The 20,455-nt window shown below is 35.3% G+C and overlaps 1 protein-coding gene across 6 annotated transcripts in view; it reads right to left on the reverse strand.

Annotated features, from left to right (window-relative positions):
• The window catches only part of LOC108124132 (43 kDa receptor-associated protein of the synapse), a 443,392-nt gene that overhangs the window by 274,694 nt on the left and 148,243 nt on the right, over nt 1-20,455 (reverse strand). The window lies entirely within an intron of this gene.

The following is a 20,455-nucleotide window of genomic DNA, read 5'->3' on the forward strand; positions in this document are numbered from 1 at the left end:
GTATAACTTTGGTGTTTTTAGAGTTAGAGAGTTCAAATTTGACATGAGAGCTATTTTTGGCAAAACATTACGTCATGCCAAATTTCATAAGGATCGGCCGACTATATCCTATAGATATATCCTATATATGACTATAGCTGCCATATAACTGAACGATCGGAAATGACCCAACTTTCGTGTTTTTGAAGATAGAAAGCTGGAATTTAATACAGATTTTATTTTTAGTCAGTTGATCCAACCTACCAAATTTCATTAGGATCGGCCGACTATATCCCATAGCTGCCATATAACTGAACGATCGGAAATGGTATTTGGTAGAAATATCAACTTTCGTATTTTTGAATATAGAAGTTTGGGACTTTTTTTAGATTTTGTATTGTAATAAATTGGATTATATATTCCTATTCCCATAAGGATCGGCCAACTTTATCTGATGTTTGCGATATATATCCGGTTTTAACTGCAAGGGTATATAAACTTCGGCTCCGCCCGAAGTTAGCTTTCCTTTCTTGTTTTTACTTTATAATCTTCCACAGTGTTTGCATCTGTGGCTAGAGTTCCTTCTAAACATTCTACTTTCCTGCTAACTTCATTCAATTGAGCGTTTATTAATCTGTTTATCAATTCTACTGTTAAACTGCCGGCTGTGGCTACACTGCCTGCAGAAAAATTTGGTGCTGAACCTCCGGTTGCCATTGTTAGATTTAGTTCACAAAAGCTAATTATCAAATCTTCCAGAATTATTCTTTATATTTTTTTGTTAAATCGCGAATCTTACTTTTTGCAATATATAAATCTTATATTATTTTTCTCAAATTTACAGGTCTTAAATTTTAGTCTTTAATTTTTTTATTATTTTAAATTAATTCCTCACGATATTGTCCCGTTGGGGTCTTCCTTCTGTGTGGTTGGTGGTTGATAGTTGATAAATGGATAGAGAATGTCCTGTCTTCCTTCCTTATTTTTTTTTGCTGGAGCGAGTTGTCGTTTTTATTTGAGAATGTCCGTTTATTTTGTTGTCGTTTTATTTGTTTTTGTTGTTCTTGTTTGTTTTTTTTGTGCGTTGATTATTTTTAGTTTTTGTGTTCTTGTAATTGTTTGGTTTAAAATTTCGGTCCACCTTTGTTTTAATTCACTCTTAATGGATTATTTCATTAATTAATTTCCATTTACTTTATTGTTAACGATCACTGTCACTTGGTAGTGTCGTTTGGTGGATGTTTTAATTTTTCCACTAAAAATGTTGAGTTGTTGACCGCGCGAGTTCCGTTTATGTTTAACTTATTTTTCATTAAACTATTTTTTGGAGCTTTATGTGACGCGGCCCCTTGAGTTGGGCGCCAGTTAAATTGTTTGTAGTTCGGTGAATAAAAAAAATGAAAATTTTATTTTTTAATTTCACAACTTGGTGTTAAACCTTTATTTATTAAACGCAAAAATTACAAGACACTTTTGATTTTTCTTAAATATTTTTGTCAACCATTCGCGGTCTCGGCATGAATAGGACTGACTTCTTAATTCTACATCTGATCCAAAGAACCTCGGCCATCAGCTGTGTTTAGATTAGAGATTATATCTTATATAAATCTCATAATTTTATTGTAATATTGCTCTATTGTGGAATCTATTCTACATAATTTTATTGTATCCATCAATACATCGCTACTTTCTTTTTCCCCAAAATGTTTTATCAAAATCTCTTTTGATTGGTTCCAGGATCTACCATAATGCTGCCGTATCTATGCAAAACGGGTTTTACTAATCCCATGCATTTTTTTTAAAGTAATTAAGTAAAAGGGGTTTTCATTGTTCATCAAAACTTTCAAAGTTTGGAATAAGGTCATTTATTTGATTTATGAAGTCTGGAAGCTGGTTTTTATCTGATCCATCGAAATCTTTCATATTTTTTATACAATTTAAATATAGATTAAACGATGCAGTTATTTCGGTATTTATTTTTTTTGCAGCAGTCTTTTTGAATAGTACAGCTCCCGCAAAATATAATGCAGTACGATGATTGATTTTATGTTCCAACCTAGCAGTCTCTGTAGGGTAAGATAAGCAACGGCGGCGATGATGATTGCCAAAGCTCGGTCTCAACAAGAAATGGTGAACCGATCAGGCGAGGGTAGAGCCGTTATCTTATGTGCTGATTAGTCTGGCTTTATTGATCATGTCTGGCTTGAGCCGCTATTTACGGATTTCTCTGGTCGTATTTCGTATGTTTAATACGCGTGCGTGTTAGTGATTATGTTTTTGGAATTTAATTCCGAACGGGTGGTTTAATTTTTTTGTAAATCCTCGTCGCCAGATATGTCGATGCTTGGACCCAGTTTAGTAGAGGTTCCACACGTGCCAGATCTTCTTCGATCTCCGTGTCTTTTTGGACCCGGAGATCGTTATTATAGTTATAACCCGGAGTTATAGTTATAGTTATAGCAAAGATTATAAAGTACATAGATGGGACCCAAAACGGTCAACTTTTTTTGTCGAGCTTGTTGGTGAGGGGGGAAACGCACATGCATACGATTCTATTTTTAGAACTCATTACATGTATCCGTCAACAAAAATGTGAACCTATGTATGTATGTGTGACTGCTCGCACGACGGAGTAAAAATGTTTTGGCTTCCAAATTTCAATTTCAATTTCTCGTTTCTGTTTCCGATGCGCCGATGTGGTAGTTGGTGGAACAAATAGTATTTTTAATCGCTGCAGGTCGAGACAGGATGGTAGCGTAATGCATAGAGTAGTTACTCTATGTGTAATTTTTCTGTGTTCAAATCCTCGTAAGGACTTCGAACTTTTTCGTTCTTTTATATTTATTTTTTTTTTTTATTTTTCCTTAATTATAATGTTTTTCTTTAATTTTACAATTGTAAAATGGTTTAATTCTTCATTATGTCCGGCTAATAGAATTTCAAGGGAGTCCTTCCGGCATTTTGTCATCTGACACGTCCGTCACTTATTTTTACAACAATTGTAATAGAATAATAATAACGTAAAAATTAAAAGTAAATAAAAAAAAAAAAAATAAAAAAATAAAAATAAATATGAAAAGAATCATAAAACTAAAACTTTATCAAAATTGAAACAACCGCCCGTTAATGAAGACGAACCCAGGACCCCATGAATAAGGACCGCGCACTATCCATCTAGGCTACCCTTGAAGTTGATTTTCTTAAAATTTCTTAAAATTCTTAAAATGATTCTTAAAATTGGTGTTAAAGGAGGCGCTAGAATCTATACCAAAAACAGATTTGACGAGTAAAGATAGTAAAAGATATTTCTGATCTCTTTACTCTTACATTGGTTCGATTACAACGTTTCAAACTTTCATCGTTCCAAAGATGTTACGATCTAAAAATAGAATTCTCTCTCTCCCTATCTCATCTGCCAGGCGTTTGTCGTGGAACCCGCTCTCAAATGTTTTCATTATACAGCGGGTTCCACGACGGAAAAAATGAAAACATTTGAGAGCGGGTTCCACGACGCGGCCTGCCAAAATGCCGTAGAACCCGCACTTATAGACATTTTTACAGCGGGTTCCACTACGAACTGAGACGATGTTAAGGTGATTTTACAATTTTGTATTTTTTTTTATTGGATTATAAATTTAGGAAAACACATTAAAATAATAAAACAATAACATAAATAGATTTAAAATTAAAAAAAAATGGATGTCCCGAGCCTGGTTTGAACTCATTTTACTTTGCACACCAGTCAAGCACTCTACCACTCGGCTATTCCTCATTCGTTGTTTCGCGAAAAATTTCTCAAACTTAACTTGTCGCGCAATGGAACCCGCTCGTTCCAGCGGGTTCCACTGCTGGAACCCGCCATAGAAAATTTTTCTTTGTATGAGATGTCCCATCTATGTACTGTATAATCTTTGGTTATAGTTATAGTTATAGTTATAGTTATAGTTATAGTTATAGTTATAGTTATAGTTATAGTTATAGTTATAGTTATAGTTATAGTTATAGTTATAGTTATAGTTATAGTTATAGTTATTGTTATAGTTATAGTTATAGTTATAGTTATAGTTATAGTTATAGTTATAGTTATAGTTATAGTTATAGTTATAGTTATAGTTATAGTTATAGTTATAGTTATAGTTATAGTTATAGTTATAGTTATAGTTATAGTTATAGTTATAGTTATAGTTATAGTTATAGTTATAGTTATAGTTATAGTTATAGTTATAGTTATAGTTATAGTTATAGTTATAGTTATAGTTATAGTTATAGTTATAGTTATAGTTATAGTTATAGTTATAGTTATAGTTATAGTTATAGTTATAGTTATAGTTATAGTTATAGTTATAGTTATAGTTATAGTTATAGTTATAGTTATAGTTATAGTTATAGTTATAGTTATAGTTATAGTTATAGTTCTAGTTATAGTTATAGTTATAGTTATAGTTATAGTTATAGTTATAGTTATAGTTATAGTTATAGTTATAGTTATAGTTATAGTTATAGTTATAGTTATAGTTATAGTTATCGTTATAGGTATAGTTATAGTTATAGTTATAGCTATAGTTATAGTTATAGTTATAGTTATAGTTATAGTTATAGTTATAGTTATAGTTATAGTTATAGTTATAGTTATAGTTATAGTTATAGTTATAGTTATAGTTATAGTTATATAGTCTTTTGGAACTTAATTGTTAGGTATTTTTTAACACTGTCTTTTCCCGTTGTCATCTTTTCAAATTCAAATAAAATGAAATAGTAATATTAATATAACATTCTCCTCCCAAGTATTGCCTGGTAAGAAAAATCCATTTGGCAATACTTACTTAGCTTTACAAAGTTTTCTTAACGTCTAATTTAATTAACTTAACGATAGGTCTTTTAAAAATGTTGTCTTTTATCTTAACATCTACGATTCGAACAAAATTATCTTTGGCTGGATAAGTTTTAACAATGATGCCTTTAGGCCAAACATTTCTTGGTAAATCTGGATCTATGACCAGCACAATATCACCCTCTTTCAAATTATCAAATTTTTTAACCCACTTGCGGCTGCACAATAGAAATTGTCTATATTCTTTACTCCACTTAATCCAAAAAATATCAGCCAGTCTTTGAGAAGCCCTTCACATGTTTAACAATTTCATGTCTCCATCCGATACATCACAGTGGAAAGATTCTATATAGTTAGGTCCGATCAACAAGTCATTTGGCGTAATTAATTCAGAATCCGGTAAATCAGAAGACACAAACAAAAGAGGACGACTATTCATCATGAATTCAATTTCGCAAAATAATGTTTTAAGGGTATGTTCCTTCGGAAATCGTTCCTTAAGTAAAAAACATAAATATTTCTTAACTGATTGAATTAATCTTTCCCAAGCATTTCCCATATGAGGCGACAAAGGAGGGTTGAATGTCCAGGTGCAATTTTTTTGTGACAAAAATTTAGTCATTTCGTTTTTTGACCAGTTATCTATAATCAATTTAAGATCCTTGCTTGCTCGTTTAAAATTGGTTCCATTGTCTGAATATAATTCTATTGGAAAACCACGACGGCAACCGAACTGACGAAAAACATGAATAAATGCGTTGCAAGACAAGTCCTCTGCTATTTCTAGATGAACAGCCCGGGTAGCCATACAAGTAACAAGAAAGGAAAGCAAACTTCGGGCGGAGCCGTAGTTGATATACCCTTGCAGTTAAAACCGGATATATATCGCAAACATCGGATATAGTTGGCCGATCCTTATGAAATTTGGTAGGTTGGATGAACTGACCAAAAATAGAATCTGTATCAAGTTCCAGCTTTCTATCTTTAAAAACACAAAAGTTGGGTCAATTCCGTTCTTTCAGTTATATGGCAACTATAGGATATAGTCGGCCGATCCTTATGAAATTTTGTAGGTTGGATCAACTAACCAAAAATAGAATCTGTATTAAATTCCAGCTTTCTATCTTCAAAAACGCGAAAGTTGGGTCATTTCCGTTCTTTCAGTTATATGGCAACTATAGGATATAGTCGGCCGATCCTTATGAAATTTGGTAGGTTGGATCAACTAACCAAAAATAGAATCTGTATTAAATTCCAGCTTTCTATCTTCAAAAACGCGAAAGTTGGGTCATTTCCGATCGTTCAGTTATATGGCAGCTATAGGATATAGTCGGTCGATCCTTATGAAATTGGGCATGTCGTAATGTTTTGCCAAAAATAGCCATGTCTCATGTCAAATTTGAACTCTGCAACTCTAAAAACATCCGATCAATCAGTTGTATGGGAGCTATAGGATATAGTCGACCGATCCCGGCCGTTCCGACTTATATACTGCGTGCAAAGGAAAGAAGGGTGTGTGCAAAGTTTCAAGTCGATAGCTTTAAAACTGAGAGACTAGTTCGCGTAGAAACAGACCGACAGACCGACAGACGGACAGACGGACAGACGGACATGCTCATATCAACTCAGGAGGTGATCCTGATCAAGAATATATATACTTTATAGGGTCGGAGATGTCTCCTTTACTGCGTCGCTGATTACGAATTTGAAGTCAGATTTTCAAAATTCAATATGGCGGATCCAATATGGCGGACGAATTTTTGAAAAATTTTTGGATTTTCATGAAACTGTGTACTTAGGGGTTTTTGAGGTCGCTGATTACGAATCTAAAGTCAGATTTTCCAAATTCAATATGGCGGATTCAATATGGTGGACGAATTTTAAAAAAAAATTCAATTTCAATTTTCCGCCACATTGAATCCGCCATATTGAATTTGGAAAATCTGACTTCAAATTCGTAATCAGCGACCCCAAAAACCCCTGGGTACCCAGTTTCATGAAAATCCAATAAATTAAAAAAAAAGTCGCATACCTCCAAAAATGTAAAACTTTTTTTGAGGTTAGGAAGAAACGTACACCTGCAGGACCAAAACGGACTTCAGATTCGTGTTCAGCGGTCCAAAATACATGGGGATAGTGTACTCTGATCTCCCAACCCTTTTTTTTTTTTGTGTGGCTGTGTTATCCAGTATTTCATTCGCAAATTGAAAATGACGGTTTCGGTACAAATGTGACAGTTTTGTTGATGATAGTAATAGATTAGAAGTGTAGTTATTGGGTGGTCATTACTCAATAGAATCGGATTTTTAGCGTTTATGTCATACTCATCATCATTTAAATCAGAGGTCGGCACCCCAATACATTGATATGATTTTACCGCATTAGTGTTAGTAACGAATAGCAGAAAGTAGCCCTTCAGCACCGTACCTCAAGGATTACTCAAGGAATCGTCTAGGTACTAGTATTGCCAAACCATCAAGGAATTTCCATAGAAGAGTTCCTCGCATCGAGGAATTCGAACAACTCAAGGAATACTGCAGGATTCCTGCAGTTATTCGAAGAGCATTTCGAACTAAATACCCCAGGGAATCCCTGAGGTATACTCTGAGGAATCGTTGAGGAAATACCCCAAGGAATCCCTGGGGTATACTCCAAAGAATCCGTGGGGTATTCTCTAAGGAATCGTTGAGGAAATACCCGAAGGAATCCCTGGGGTATTCTCTGAGGAATCTTACAGGAAATAGGTGGAAATATTCATAAGGGATTCACTGAGGAACTTTTGAGGAACTGTAAGGAACTTTTCACCCCAGGGGGGGGGCCCCCTTTCCAACCAAAATTATTATTTTATTAGAAATTTTATTAATATAAGAAATTATTAATTGTTATAATCTATAAATACAATTTATTTATTCTAAAGATTTATTCTACTTATTTTATTTATTTACTTATTTTAATTTTTATACCCTTGCAGAGGGTATTATAATTTTGGTCAAAAGTGTGCAACGCAGTTAAGGAGACATCTCCGAATAAAGTATATATATTCTTGATCAGGATCACCTCCTGAGTTGATATGAGCATGTCCGTCTGTCCGTCTGTCCGTCTGTCTGTCTGTCGTTCGGTCTGTTTCTACGCAAACTAGTCTCTCAGTTTTAAAGCTATCGTCTTGAAACTTTGCACACACCCTTCTTTCCTTTGCACGCAGTATATAAGTCGGAACGGCCCGGATCGGTCGACTATATCCTATAGCTGCCATATAACTGATTGATCGGAAATGGTATAACTTTGACGTTTTTACGCAAAACATTACGACGTGCCAAATTTCATAAGGATCGGCCGACTATATCCTATAGCTGCCATATAACTAAACGATCGGAAATGACCCAACTTTCGTGTTTTTGAAGATAGAAGTTTGGGATATTTTTAGGTTTGGTTTTTGTATTATATTAAATTGGGTTATATTATCATATTTTCATAAGGATCGGCCAACTATATCCGATGTTTGCGATATATATCCGGTTTTAACTGCAAGGGTATATAAACTTCGGCTCCGCCCGAAGTTAGCTTTCCTTTCTTGTTTTCTCTCATTTTCACTCATTTGACAGCCCAAACTTATAAATCAAAATGTTTCCACTAAGAAAAATTTTCTCAGAAATTGGGTTGGAACAAGTTTTCTCCATAGAAAATATAGATAGGGAAGCGTAATTTTCATTTGTTTTAGAACGCTATTTTAGTGCCCATTTTAACTTTTGGAATACACTATTTTAGTTCCCATTCCAACTTTTGAATTAACGAAAAATGAAATAAAAAACTACGTTTTTTCGTTCTGTAAATGCTCTGCTATAATTAATTGAACCTTTTTAGTTTCTTTCATTAATTACCTTATTTTCTGCCGAAAAAATTACCTTATAATTACCTTATTTTTTTATTTTCTGAGCAGCTCTGCCGCTCTTCCCCTTTGCAGCTTCGCAGCCTTTTTATCTTCAAAATATATATATAAGTGAAATATATTTCACTTATTTATGCATTCTAATATACATTTTGCATCCACATGTTTATGTCATTCATACGTTCATATGTGGCTGTAGCTGGGCAGCATAAGAGCGATGACCAACCGTTTAAACCTTATGCCCTCAAGGTGCTGGACATCTTACACTTGAACTCGCGAGTTCCCCCCCAGCATTCGTAAAGTAAAGACGTGTGTTCGATAATTACCTCAATTAATCCTGCTTAGACCCCATTACCGATCGTGTGTACACCTTGCACAAGAAGTCTATTTTTGCCCGCAGCAAAGCGATGGCTGCTATTGTCGAGAAATCCAAAAGCGATAAGCGAGACTTAAAGCGTGGTGCTTAAACTCATCGCTCTACGCGTTGCGTAATCGGGAGTTTGTTTACAACTTATTTTGCAGACTTTTGATTTTGAACTGTGAATATCATTTCCTTTATACCTCATAATTATATAAAGTCAAGTGATAAAATGGAAGAGTCATCTGCTCGCTCGCAGCCTAGCAATAGGAGCGATAAATTTGGAAAGATGAGACAAATAGCTGGTGCAGACCCTGGAAATATAAGATCCCAAATCCGCGCCCGCCATTCATATCAATCTGACTACCTTGCAGGTATGCCTTACAAGTAGCAATCACCAGCTTCATGGTGACAATCAGCCGTAACTCTACTACTAGTGTTATCTTCACCATTACAAACGCCAAAACAATCTTGGGCAATACCTCTACTTACACCGTGGCTGCGACTGCGCCGACAACTATGTCTGCGATGAAAAATGTAAAAAATCTGTTAACGAATTAACCAAGTAAATGTCTCTTCCTAGCTCCTGGATGAAAAGTCAGCTGAAAACTCAATGACGTGGCTCAGCGCTCTATACCTGTCTTCACTCCCCCCCGATCCGCAAAACTAAGTTGCAGACCACAGCAGCGATCAACAAGCCGGCCGATTCTTCCTCTTCAAACGCATTGGGTAACAATCGATTCACGATTCTGGCTGATGCAGCAGAACCAATGGAACAGGACCAGGAGGGAGTTGACTCTATCAATGAGGATTGGTGACAATTGGTTGGTCACCTGGTGGTGACAATCAATCCGCAAAATCCAACAAGATACCTGCTATTTGCGTACCAAACTTAAGCGATCCCGTCTTATTAGAAAAATCTCATGATCGTAGCAATGGCTCCTAAAACTACTTAATTCGCATTTGATGTTTCCAGAATTTATACAGCCAACTCTGACGCATTTTGGATAGCTGTAAAAACATTGACATCTGTGGGAGTCTGTACCTCAGGTGATCTCTGAGAGCGAGAGAGCCACTCATTATGACTCTCAATAAGCCACTACTTTGACTCTTTTCTTTTCTTGTATTCTAATCTAATTCTTACAGCCGGAGTGAACAGACCACCGCTCATAAATATATATATGAATATAATTAACAATTGTTTCCATTATTGGTACGGTCACCGGGTAAAACATTGGCGACGAGGTAAATAATACTTAATAATGAAAGTGAAAGGAAATAAAATATATACAAATAAGAAAAAATAAACGCATAAAAAGCACATAAATTTTTCAATTGCACTATCCTTTTTGCACACCGTTCGTCATGCAGACATAGAACTGGCGTTGACACACCAGCATACATATACATGTATGCATGTTATACACGGTACATGTATGGTATGTAAGTTATCCAACCCCTAAATACAGGCCACTTATGGCTTTTATAAACAATATTTTCAATCTCTGCGTTTGCCTTTGGCTTGATCTTTGGCTCAATTATCCAACCCATAAATCCAGGCCACTTATGGCTTTCCACTTATGAATTTTATAAACAATATTTTCAAACTCTGCATTTGCCTTCGGCTTTGTCTTTGGCTCTGAGGTCCGATCTCGGTTCCCCATAAACAAATCAAAATCAAAAGTAAACATCAGCTTCCCTCCGAAGCCCAATCAATTACGCCTTTTGCGTTTCAAGTACCCACCAAATTGCATCGATCAGCTTAATCGAATTTCACAATAAGATGCGACAGCTTCATCTTAAGCCTCTAATCTAAACACAACTGATGGCCGAGGTTTTTTGGATCAGATTTAGAATTAAGAAGTCAGTCCTATTTTGACCGAGACCGCGAACGGTTGACAAAAATATTTAAGAGAAATCAAAAGTACGCTTAATAAATAAAGGTTTAACACCAAGTTGTGTAATTAAAAAATAAAAATTACATTTTTTTAATTCACCGAACTACAAACAATTTAACTGGCGCCCAACTCAAGGGGCCGCGTCACATAAAGCTCCAAAAAATAGTTTAATGAAAAATAAGTTAAACATAAACGGAACTCGCGCGGTCAACAACTCAACATTTTTAGTGGAAAAATTAAAACATCCACCAAACGACACTACCAAGTGACAGTGATCGTTAACAATAAAGTAAATGGAAATTAATTAATGAAATAATCCATTAAGAGTGAATTAAAACAAAGGTGGACCGAAATTTTAAACCAAACAATTACAAGAACACAAAAACTAAAAATAATCAACGCGCAAAAAAAACAAACAAGAACAACAAAAACAAATAAAACGACAACAAAATAAACGGACATTCTCAAATAAAAACGACAACTCGCTCCAACAAAAAAAACTAAGGAAGGAAGACAGGACATTCTCTATCCATTTATCAACTATCAACCACCAACCACACAGAAGGAAGACCCCAACGGGATAATATCGTGAGGAATTAATTTAAAATAATAAAAAAATTAAAGACTATAATTTAAGATCTGTAAATTTGAGAAAAATAATATAAGATTTATATATTGCAAAAAGTAAGATTCGCGATTTAACAAAAAAATATAAAGAATAATTCTGGAAGATTTGATAAATAGCTTTTGTGAACTAAATCTAACAATGGCAACCGGAGGTTCAGCACCAAATTTTTCTGCAGGCAGTGTAGTCACAGCCGGCAGTTTAACAGTAGAATTGATAAACAGGTTAATAAACGCTCAATTGAATGAAGTTAGCAGGAAAGTAGAATATTTAGAAGGAAGGCTAGCCACAGATGCAAACACTGTGGAAGATTATAAAGTACAAACAATTGACCCAGCTATAAAATGCGATACAACACTTGAAGTGGTAAAATCCTTACCAAATTTCACATTAGAACCAACACAATATGCAGGTTAAAGGGAAGCTGCAGAAACTGTAATGAGTCTCTAAAATTGAAAGTGAACAATATTTTATCGCCTTAACAATTTTACGAAATAAAATTATGGGAGCTGCCCATGATGCTCTTACCAACCATGGCACAGTTTTAAACTTTAAAGCAATCTTATCCCGATTGGACTTTATATATAGTGACAAACGACCAATACATGTTCTCGAGTCAGAACTAAGTATCCTCAGGCAAGGACGAATGACAGTTACTGAGTACTATAACGAAGTCAATAAAAAAATTACCTTACTAATAAACAAAACCATAATGACATACGGAAAGGACAGTGTAATTACCAAAGAAACAAACAATTCAATAAGGAGAAATGCTCTACGAGTATTTATATCCGGACTTAATGGATCTATTTCAGAAACTCTTTTCTCATTAAATCCACCAGATTTGCCCAATGCTTTGGCAAAGGTCCAAGAATTAGAATCAAACAACTTCCGTGCTCAATTCGCAAATAGGTTTAATGGATTTAAAAATGAAAGTAAATATCGGGGAAATAACTTACGATTTGATCAAATACATAACCAAAATTACAATTGGCCACAAAAGGGAAATTTTTGGCAAAATAATAATCAAAATAATAATCATAAGCAACAAGCTATCGAGCCAATGGATGTTGATCCACCGATTCAACTCCAGAATAAATCTAATAACAATCGGCAGCCGAGCCAAAATTGTCAGTCAAATAGTAACCAGGGAAGATATAATAATTGGCAGGCAAACGATAATAAAGGTAGATATAATAATAATTATCATCAAAATAAAAATCGTTCAAATTTTTATAACACAAATCAAAATAGAGAGCAAACTCAAGCTCAAAAAAGGGAATCAGATGGAACAGAAAGTCAGCCAGCTAATAAAGTAACCAGATTAAATAATATTAATGAAGACCATTTTTTAGACCAGACCCCTACAGAGGAATGCCTTATTTAAATAGGATAGATCGAAAAAACAAGAAGCAGCTAAAAGTTTTAATAGATACAGGAGCCACTGCTTGTTACATAAAAACGGGAATTTTTGAAAATAAAAACGAGCTACCAATATACAAAAAGGTAACAACAGTTCATGGCTACTCAATTATTAGGTATTACCATATTATAAATATATTTGAAACAAAACAATTATTTTATGAAATCGAAGGTTTAGAATCTGATATTCTAATTGGATTCAATTTATTAAGAAAAATTGGAGCTATAATAAATATAGATAAGGGAATCTTGGAATATAATGGGAAACAAGAGAAGTTAAAATATTATGATAATGAGGAGAAAAACGAAATACGTTTAATTGAAGAAAATAATATTCTTCCGTTAAAAGAATTTATTATAAAAAAGTATTTTGATGATAATGGTAGCGAAAACACAGATTCATTATTTGTTGAAAACAGTGAGAAAAGCTTGGGAGTTAAAAATCCCGAGAACGCCGACGTAGAAATATGCGTCAACAAAAATAAAAATATCTTGGGAACAAAAAAATCCTGAGAGCGCCGACGTAGAAATATCCGTCAATAAAAATAAAAATATCTTGGGAATTAAAAATCCTGAGAACGCCGACGTAGAAATATCCGTCAATTAAAATAAAAATATCTTGGGAATTAAAAATCCTGAGAGTGCCGACGAAGTAAATACCGTCAAAAATCAAATAAATAATATAGGTACCGACCAATTAGGCGGACTGAGGGAAAAGATAGTTCACTATATTGAAAAGGAGCATTCAAAGATAAATATGCAAATTCCTTTTAGAACAGACATAAAGGGGGAAATAAATCTAATCCATGATAGGCCAATATACGGGAAGCAATATCCGCATAATGTCTATATGGACGACATTATAATATTCTCAAACTCAATTGAACAACACTATACAGATCTAAACAAAATTATAAATATATTATTGAGGGCAAACATGAAAATCTCTTTAGAGAAATCTAAGTTCTTCAAACGCGAAACCCGTTTTCTAGGATACATGGTATCTTATAACGTCAAGACAGACCCAGAGAAAATTGAAACCATTAGAAAATATCCGCTTCCAGAAAATATTCGGGAACTAAGAAGTTTCCTAGGTTTTACGGGCTATTATAGAAAATTTGTTTCAAACTACGCCTACATAGCCAAACCTCTAACAAACTATCTTGGAGGTCATAATGGCAAAATCTCAAAAAGAATGTCAACAAAAATATTGATTCAGCTTTAATTGATTCAGCAATTAAAGCTTTTAACGAGCTGAAAGAAAATCTCATTGCTCGGATAGAACTAGTTCAACCGGACTATAATAAAAAATTTACCTTGACCACCGACGCTTCAGACGTCGCAATTGGTGCAGTTTTATCTCAAGAAGTTACTCACCAATTACTTTTATTTCAAAAACCTTGTCTAAAACAGAACAAGCTTATGCGACTAATAAGAAGGAACTTTTAGCGATAGTATGGCCTCTTAAAAATCTAAGAAATTACTTATACGGAGTAATTGGAATTGAAATTCAAACCGACCATCAAACTTTATCTCACACAATTTCGAATAAAAATCCTAATGTAGATATGAAAGGATGGTATTCTTTCATACAAAGTTTTACACCGAAAATAACATTTAAGCCAGGTACAACAAATGTAGTTGCAGACGCATTATCTCGAATTCAGATAAATAATATTACTGACAGCGATATAGAACAAACAGACCAGTCAGACTCAGATCAGAACACACAGCATTCAGCTGAAAGTAGTTTTGAAAATGTAATACAAGAGACCCGTAAACCGTTAAATCAGTACAACAACTGTTATTAACAACGGGGAGGTATACAATACATGAGTCACTGAAAATTTTTGACAGGACACGACATTTAATTGAATATGACACACCAGAAAATTTAATAACTATATTAAGAGAGTATCTCCCACCTAACATTACGGTAGGAATTCATTGTACCTTAGAGGACTTACTTCAAATTCAATTACCTTTAAAAAATAATTTCACAAACACATTCCTTTTTACAGGAATCTTTCTACAAGACGTGGAAAACGAGGAAGATAAAGCTATAATAATAGAAGAAACGCACAGCCGTGCTCATAGGGGGCTAGAAGAGAATTACAAACAGATCAGTAAATTATATTATTGGCCAAACTGTTTTAAAAAATTAAAAGAATATATTAAAAATTGCGTGATTTGTAACGAAAATAAATATAACAGGCACCCAATAAAAATTCCAATTGGGGAAGCCCCAATTCCAAGTAAAGAAGGAGAAAATTTACACATTGATATCTCTTATCACTTCCCTCTCTTTCTTTCAAGCGAACGGTCGTGTTTTTTTGTGCGCACTGCGTTTTATTAAAAATATTGGTAAGCCGGTGTTTACATACTTGTGAATCATAACCCTCTTAAAGCCTAAACCGTATCGCTTCGCGAGTGCTGTGGTATATTTGGAGTCGAATTAATAATTTGCCTAAATTCTATTCCAAGCATAGCTCAGCTCTGCTTCCTCGCCGCCTTATCAATATTTCTGCATTTCTCTTTTGCACTCTTTCAAAGCTCCCGCTTCGGCTTCTTGTTTGGCACAGTGGTTCAAGGTATTGTGTTTTTTAACTTTTTAAATATTAATTTTTGTTTTATTAAATAAAAAAAAAAAAAAATAAAAAATAAATAAAATGGAATTTAAACTGGTCTGTGCCATTAAGTTTTGTAACAAGACAATTTCCACATCCCAGCCTAGCATCCATTGCTGGTTATGTGAAAACGTCGTGCACGCCAAGTGTGCCGGTTTCACTGCATCAGTTTCGGATGCCATTTCCCGTAGGTCTGGGATACATTATTGTTGTGAGAATTGTCGTGCTGTGCAAGGCGAAATGAGGTCGTTCATGAGACAGACCAAAAATGGATTTAAAGAGCTGATCACTGGTTTTCGTAAAATCAATGAACAGCTCTGTGCGCTGGACACTCAGTTTAGTGGCCTTCAGCTGCTAAATGAGTCCCCTAAGCGTAAGAAATCCGCTGTTTCTGATCCGCCTCAGCCTGCTCAGCCGACATTAATGCAGCCGCTTATATCTCTGGCCACCCCAAGGGCTAGAACTGAGAAAAATTCGTCCGAATTTCTCAGGGATAATGAGCAATTGTCCGATATGTCCGCCATGGCATCCCTTTAAGTGATGCCACAGGTCCTAGGGAACGAAACCTCCATTAGAGTCACCCAAAAGGGTATTCCACAGTCCGGACCACCGGCACCGACTGATGCTGCAGTTCTCGTACCTGCGACACCAAAACCCTTACAGGTGATTCCTCCATCGAAACATATATTTGTTTCTCGGCTTACCCCTGATACTTCAGAGATTGATATCTCGGCTTATATCAAAGCCAAAACAAAAGCCGATATAAAGGTGGAGGACATAACTAAATTTAAATATAATTATACACGGCGCACGTCTTCTTTCAAGATTCGTGTGCCCGCGCGGATGTTCAAGACGATTTGTTCTCCCAGTTTTTGGCCAGAGAATCTTTTCGTCCAAGAACATCAGCCTAGTTCCGTGAAGAAAAAAGTTAAAAAACCAGTGGGAGTGAGACTTCCCAATATCGGAACCACCGACCAACCCTCCACCTCTTCTTTGGCTACTAACCCAAAAAACTAGTTTCCTCATTAACTCTTACCTATCAGAATACTAGGGGGCTACGTAGCAAACTCCCAAAGCTATATTCTGATAGTTCTTTCTTTGCATCCCATATAATAGCATTTACAGAAACTTGGTTAAATCCGGAGATCTTTAGCTCCGAAGTTTTTCCAAGTAAGTACACCACTTTTAGACGGGATCGATCTCAGCGAAGAGGAGGTGGAGTCCTCATTTCGGTAGACTCTACTCTTGCTTCTGAAGAGGTAAAATCCCATGAGTTTGGTGACATAGAATTTATTTGCGTTAAAATCACTATGTCCGTTAAAGCTTTATACATCACATGTTCATATATACCTCCTATGTCTGAACCGCCTACATATTGGCAGCATTTGTCCGCCATTCGATACGTCTCTAATCTTATGACGGATCGTGACCAACTCGTAGCGGTGGGCGACTTTAATATCCCAGAATTAAAGTGGTCCAACGTCGATAACTCACCATCTTTGTCACTTATAACTTACCATGACTTCACCGCGGGCATGTTTGACATGTCCCTAGGTCAGATCAATCATGTTAGAAATTCGCTAGGTCGGCTTTTAGACTTGTGTTTTGTATCTGATCCTGATGGTACTGCTCTCTCCAGAGCTTTTCCCCTTTCATCCCCAGAGGATCCATATCACCCCACACTGGAGGTCTCAATCGAAACCACTCCTGGTATCGATCAGATGTCTCCGAGCGTGGTAAATAAGATTCAATGTTTCCGTAAAGCTGATGTTTAGAAACTTAATAGCCTTATTGATACATTTGACTGGTCTGATATTCTGGCGTGCACTGATCTTAATGTCACTTTAGAAAAATTTTATTTTACTTTAAATAAATTTTTTGACTCATGTGTGCCTTGGAAATATCCGTCCGCTTCAACAAATCCTCCTTGGTTTACAAGGTGCCTTACTAACTTAAAAAATAAAAAAAATAAGCTTTTACTTAAATATAAAAAAACCTGCAGTAGTATTGATTTCTCAAGATACCTACTAGCTCAGTCGAATTTTACCGTGCATAACGCTGAATGTTATAGGAATTATATTGACCGCTGCCGGATTCAATTTACTCAGGATCCAAAGCAGTTTTATAATTTTGTAAACACTAAGCGTAAACACGTATTTTTTTCACCTCTGCTTACGTTTGAAAATTCCTCTGCGACTTCGGATCAGGCCATTGCCGATCTATTCGCAGAATTTTTTCAAACAACTTATTCTCCTCCTAAATTGACTGATCAGCCTTATGCTATAACATTCAAGCAGCAAATCTTATTTTCTGTCCGTCTTTTTCTGAGAACAACTTATTATCTGGTCTTTTAAGGGTAAAACCCATTTATTCGCCAGGCCCCGACGGAGTACCAGGCTGTGTGCTAAAATACTGCGCCAGGGCTCTGTGCAAACCTCTTCTAAGACTTTTCAACTTATCTTTGGAAACCTCGATTTTTCCCCTTAAGTGGAAGGAATCATTTATAATTCCCCTACATAAAAAGGGGAAAAAGTCCGAGGCTGCCAACTACAGAGGCATCTGTAAGTTGTCGGCAATTCCAAAGTTATTTGAAAAATTAATTACCCCTCATTTGCAACACCTTTGCTCTTCGATCATCACTCCTCGTCAGCATGGCTTTATTAAGCGTCGCTCCACCACCACAAACTTATTGGAGTTGACATCCTTTGTCATAGATGGCTTTTGTAAGGGATATCAAACCGATGTAATTTACACAGACTTCAGCAAAGCATTTGATTCAGTTAATCACTCACTCTTGTTGAGTAAACTGAATATGCTGGGTTTTCCTAAAGACCTCTTAACGTGGATCTCCAGCTACCTAGATGGAAGGACACAAAGAGTCTTATTTAAAAACATACAGTCCCGTCTGGTCCGTGCTACATCTGGCGTCCCTCAAGGAAGTCATCTTGGCCCGCTATTATTCACGCTTTTTATAAACGACTTGCCCCCTGCTTTAACGAACTCTCTAGTTCTTATGTATGCAGATGATGTAAAGCTTTGTCTTCAGTACAAATCCATCTCGGCCCAATGCAGTCTTCAGTCTGACCTTGATAACTTTCAAAAATGGTGTTTAGCTAATGATCTAATACTTAATGGATCTAAATGCAAACATATGTCTTTTTATCGTTCTTGCCCTCTGCAAGCTACTTATTCTATTAATGGGATTGCCTTAGAAAAATTAACCCAGGTTAATGATCTCGGCATCCTATTAGACATCAAACTTAAATTTGCCGACCATATTTTCTTAATGGTTAATAAGGCTAAAGGAGTCCTTGGTTTTATCAAAAGGTGGTCAAAAGAATTTAATGACTATATAACCAAAACACTATTCATTTCTTCGGCCCGTCCTATACTGGAGTACGGTTCATGTGTCTGGAGTCCCCAATATGGAGTACATCAGGACCGCATAGAATCCGTACAAAAGAATTTCCTAAGTTTTTCACTTAGAGGTCTAAACTGGGATGCAAATCTTCAATTTCCATCTTATAGTAGTAGACTCTTACTCATAAACTTACCTAGCTTAACAAATCGTAGGACAATGCTCGGTGTAGTCTTCCTGTATAACCTTATTAACGGGGATGTAGATAGCCAGCATTTACTAACACGCTTAAATTTTAACATTCCTAATAGAAGGACTCGAAACTTTAGTCCTCTGTTCCTTAGCCGTTGTAGTTCGACATATGCACTGCATGACCCTTTTAGAGTATTATGTTCGAACTACAATGGTCTCTACTCTATTACAGCTCTTTCCTGTCCCTCTAACTTAAAATATAGAATTTTAAATTTCCTTACTAACTCCTCTTAGCTTAATAATTAACAAATAACTTAATATTCTAACAAATCGTTTCTTGAGCGCCCCTCGGTCGTCTGGGCCTCTAAGCTTTATGATGAATACAGGAATGCTAGCTGATGCTCTTATTGATGCACAAGCCATTTCCAAATTCTGAAAGACCGGAAAAAATAAAAAAAATATATATTACGCGCAAGGTCTTACTTTCATAACTTGTATTGACGCTTACTCAAAGTTTCTAGTAGTAAAAGAAATCCAAAATAAATTAAAGCTTTACCTCGGCCCAATTTAAATCTTTCGCACAAAGGTGCAATTTAACTTTACATTACGCAGACCCGAGGCACAGCACGTCAAACGGACAGGTTGAAAGGGCACATTCTACATTAACAGAATTAGCTCGATGCATTTAATTTAACTGACTATTCCGAAATAATAATAAGAGCCGCTCAAGAATATAATCAGAGCATTCATTCTACAACGAACCAAAAACCTTTTGACGTATTATATAATAAAATAGAGCACGATAACATTCCTGAACTTTTGAAAAATACTCAAGAGAAAATGTTGGAAACACATAATGAAAACAGAAAAGAATACCATGTAGGACAGGTAGTCTATGAAAAGAAACACGGGGAAAGAAATAAACTTAAAACCAGATATAAAAAACAAATAGTTAAGGAAAATTTACCCAACAAAATAATAATCAACAATAGAAATATAACTATTTACAAAGATAATATAAAATTCTAAGTATTTATATATTATCCTTTTTTTCTTTCCTTTCCCAGAAAATGTTTTATCAGGTGCTCATACTACACCTTATTTTATTAACAAAATCAGAAATAATTGACTATACAAGTCACGAATATCTTCTATTTAAGGATAATAAAGACGTATTGACGTACGATTCATACGCAGATTTATTCCATGTAACTAACTTAAGATTTTATAAAGAAATAATAAATTTGGAATCAGATAATATTAAAAGGGATACTAATAA

This window comes from Drosophila bipectinata, chromosome 4 (genome assembly GCF_030179905.1).
Source record: "Drosophila bipectinata strain 14024-0381.07 chromosome 4, DbipHiC1v2, whole genome shotgun sequence".
In the NCBI taxonomy this organism is placed as follows: Eukaryota; Metazoa; Arthropoda; class Insecta; order Diptera; family Drosophilidae; genus Drosophila; species Drosophila bipectinata.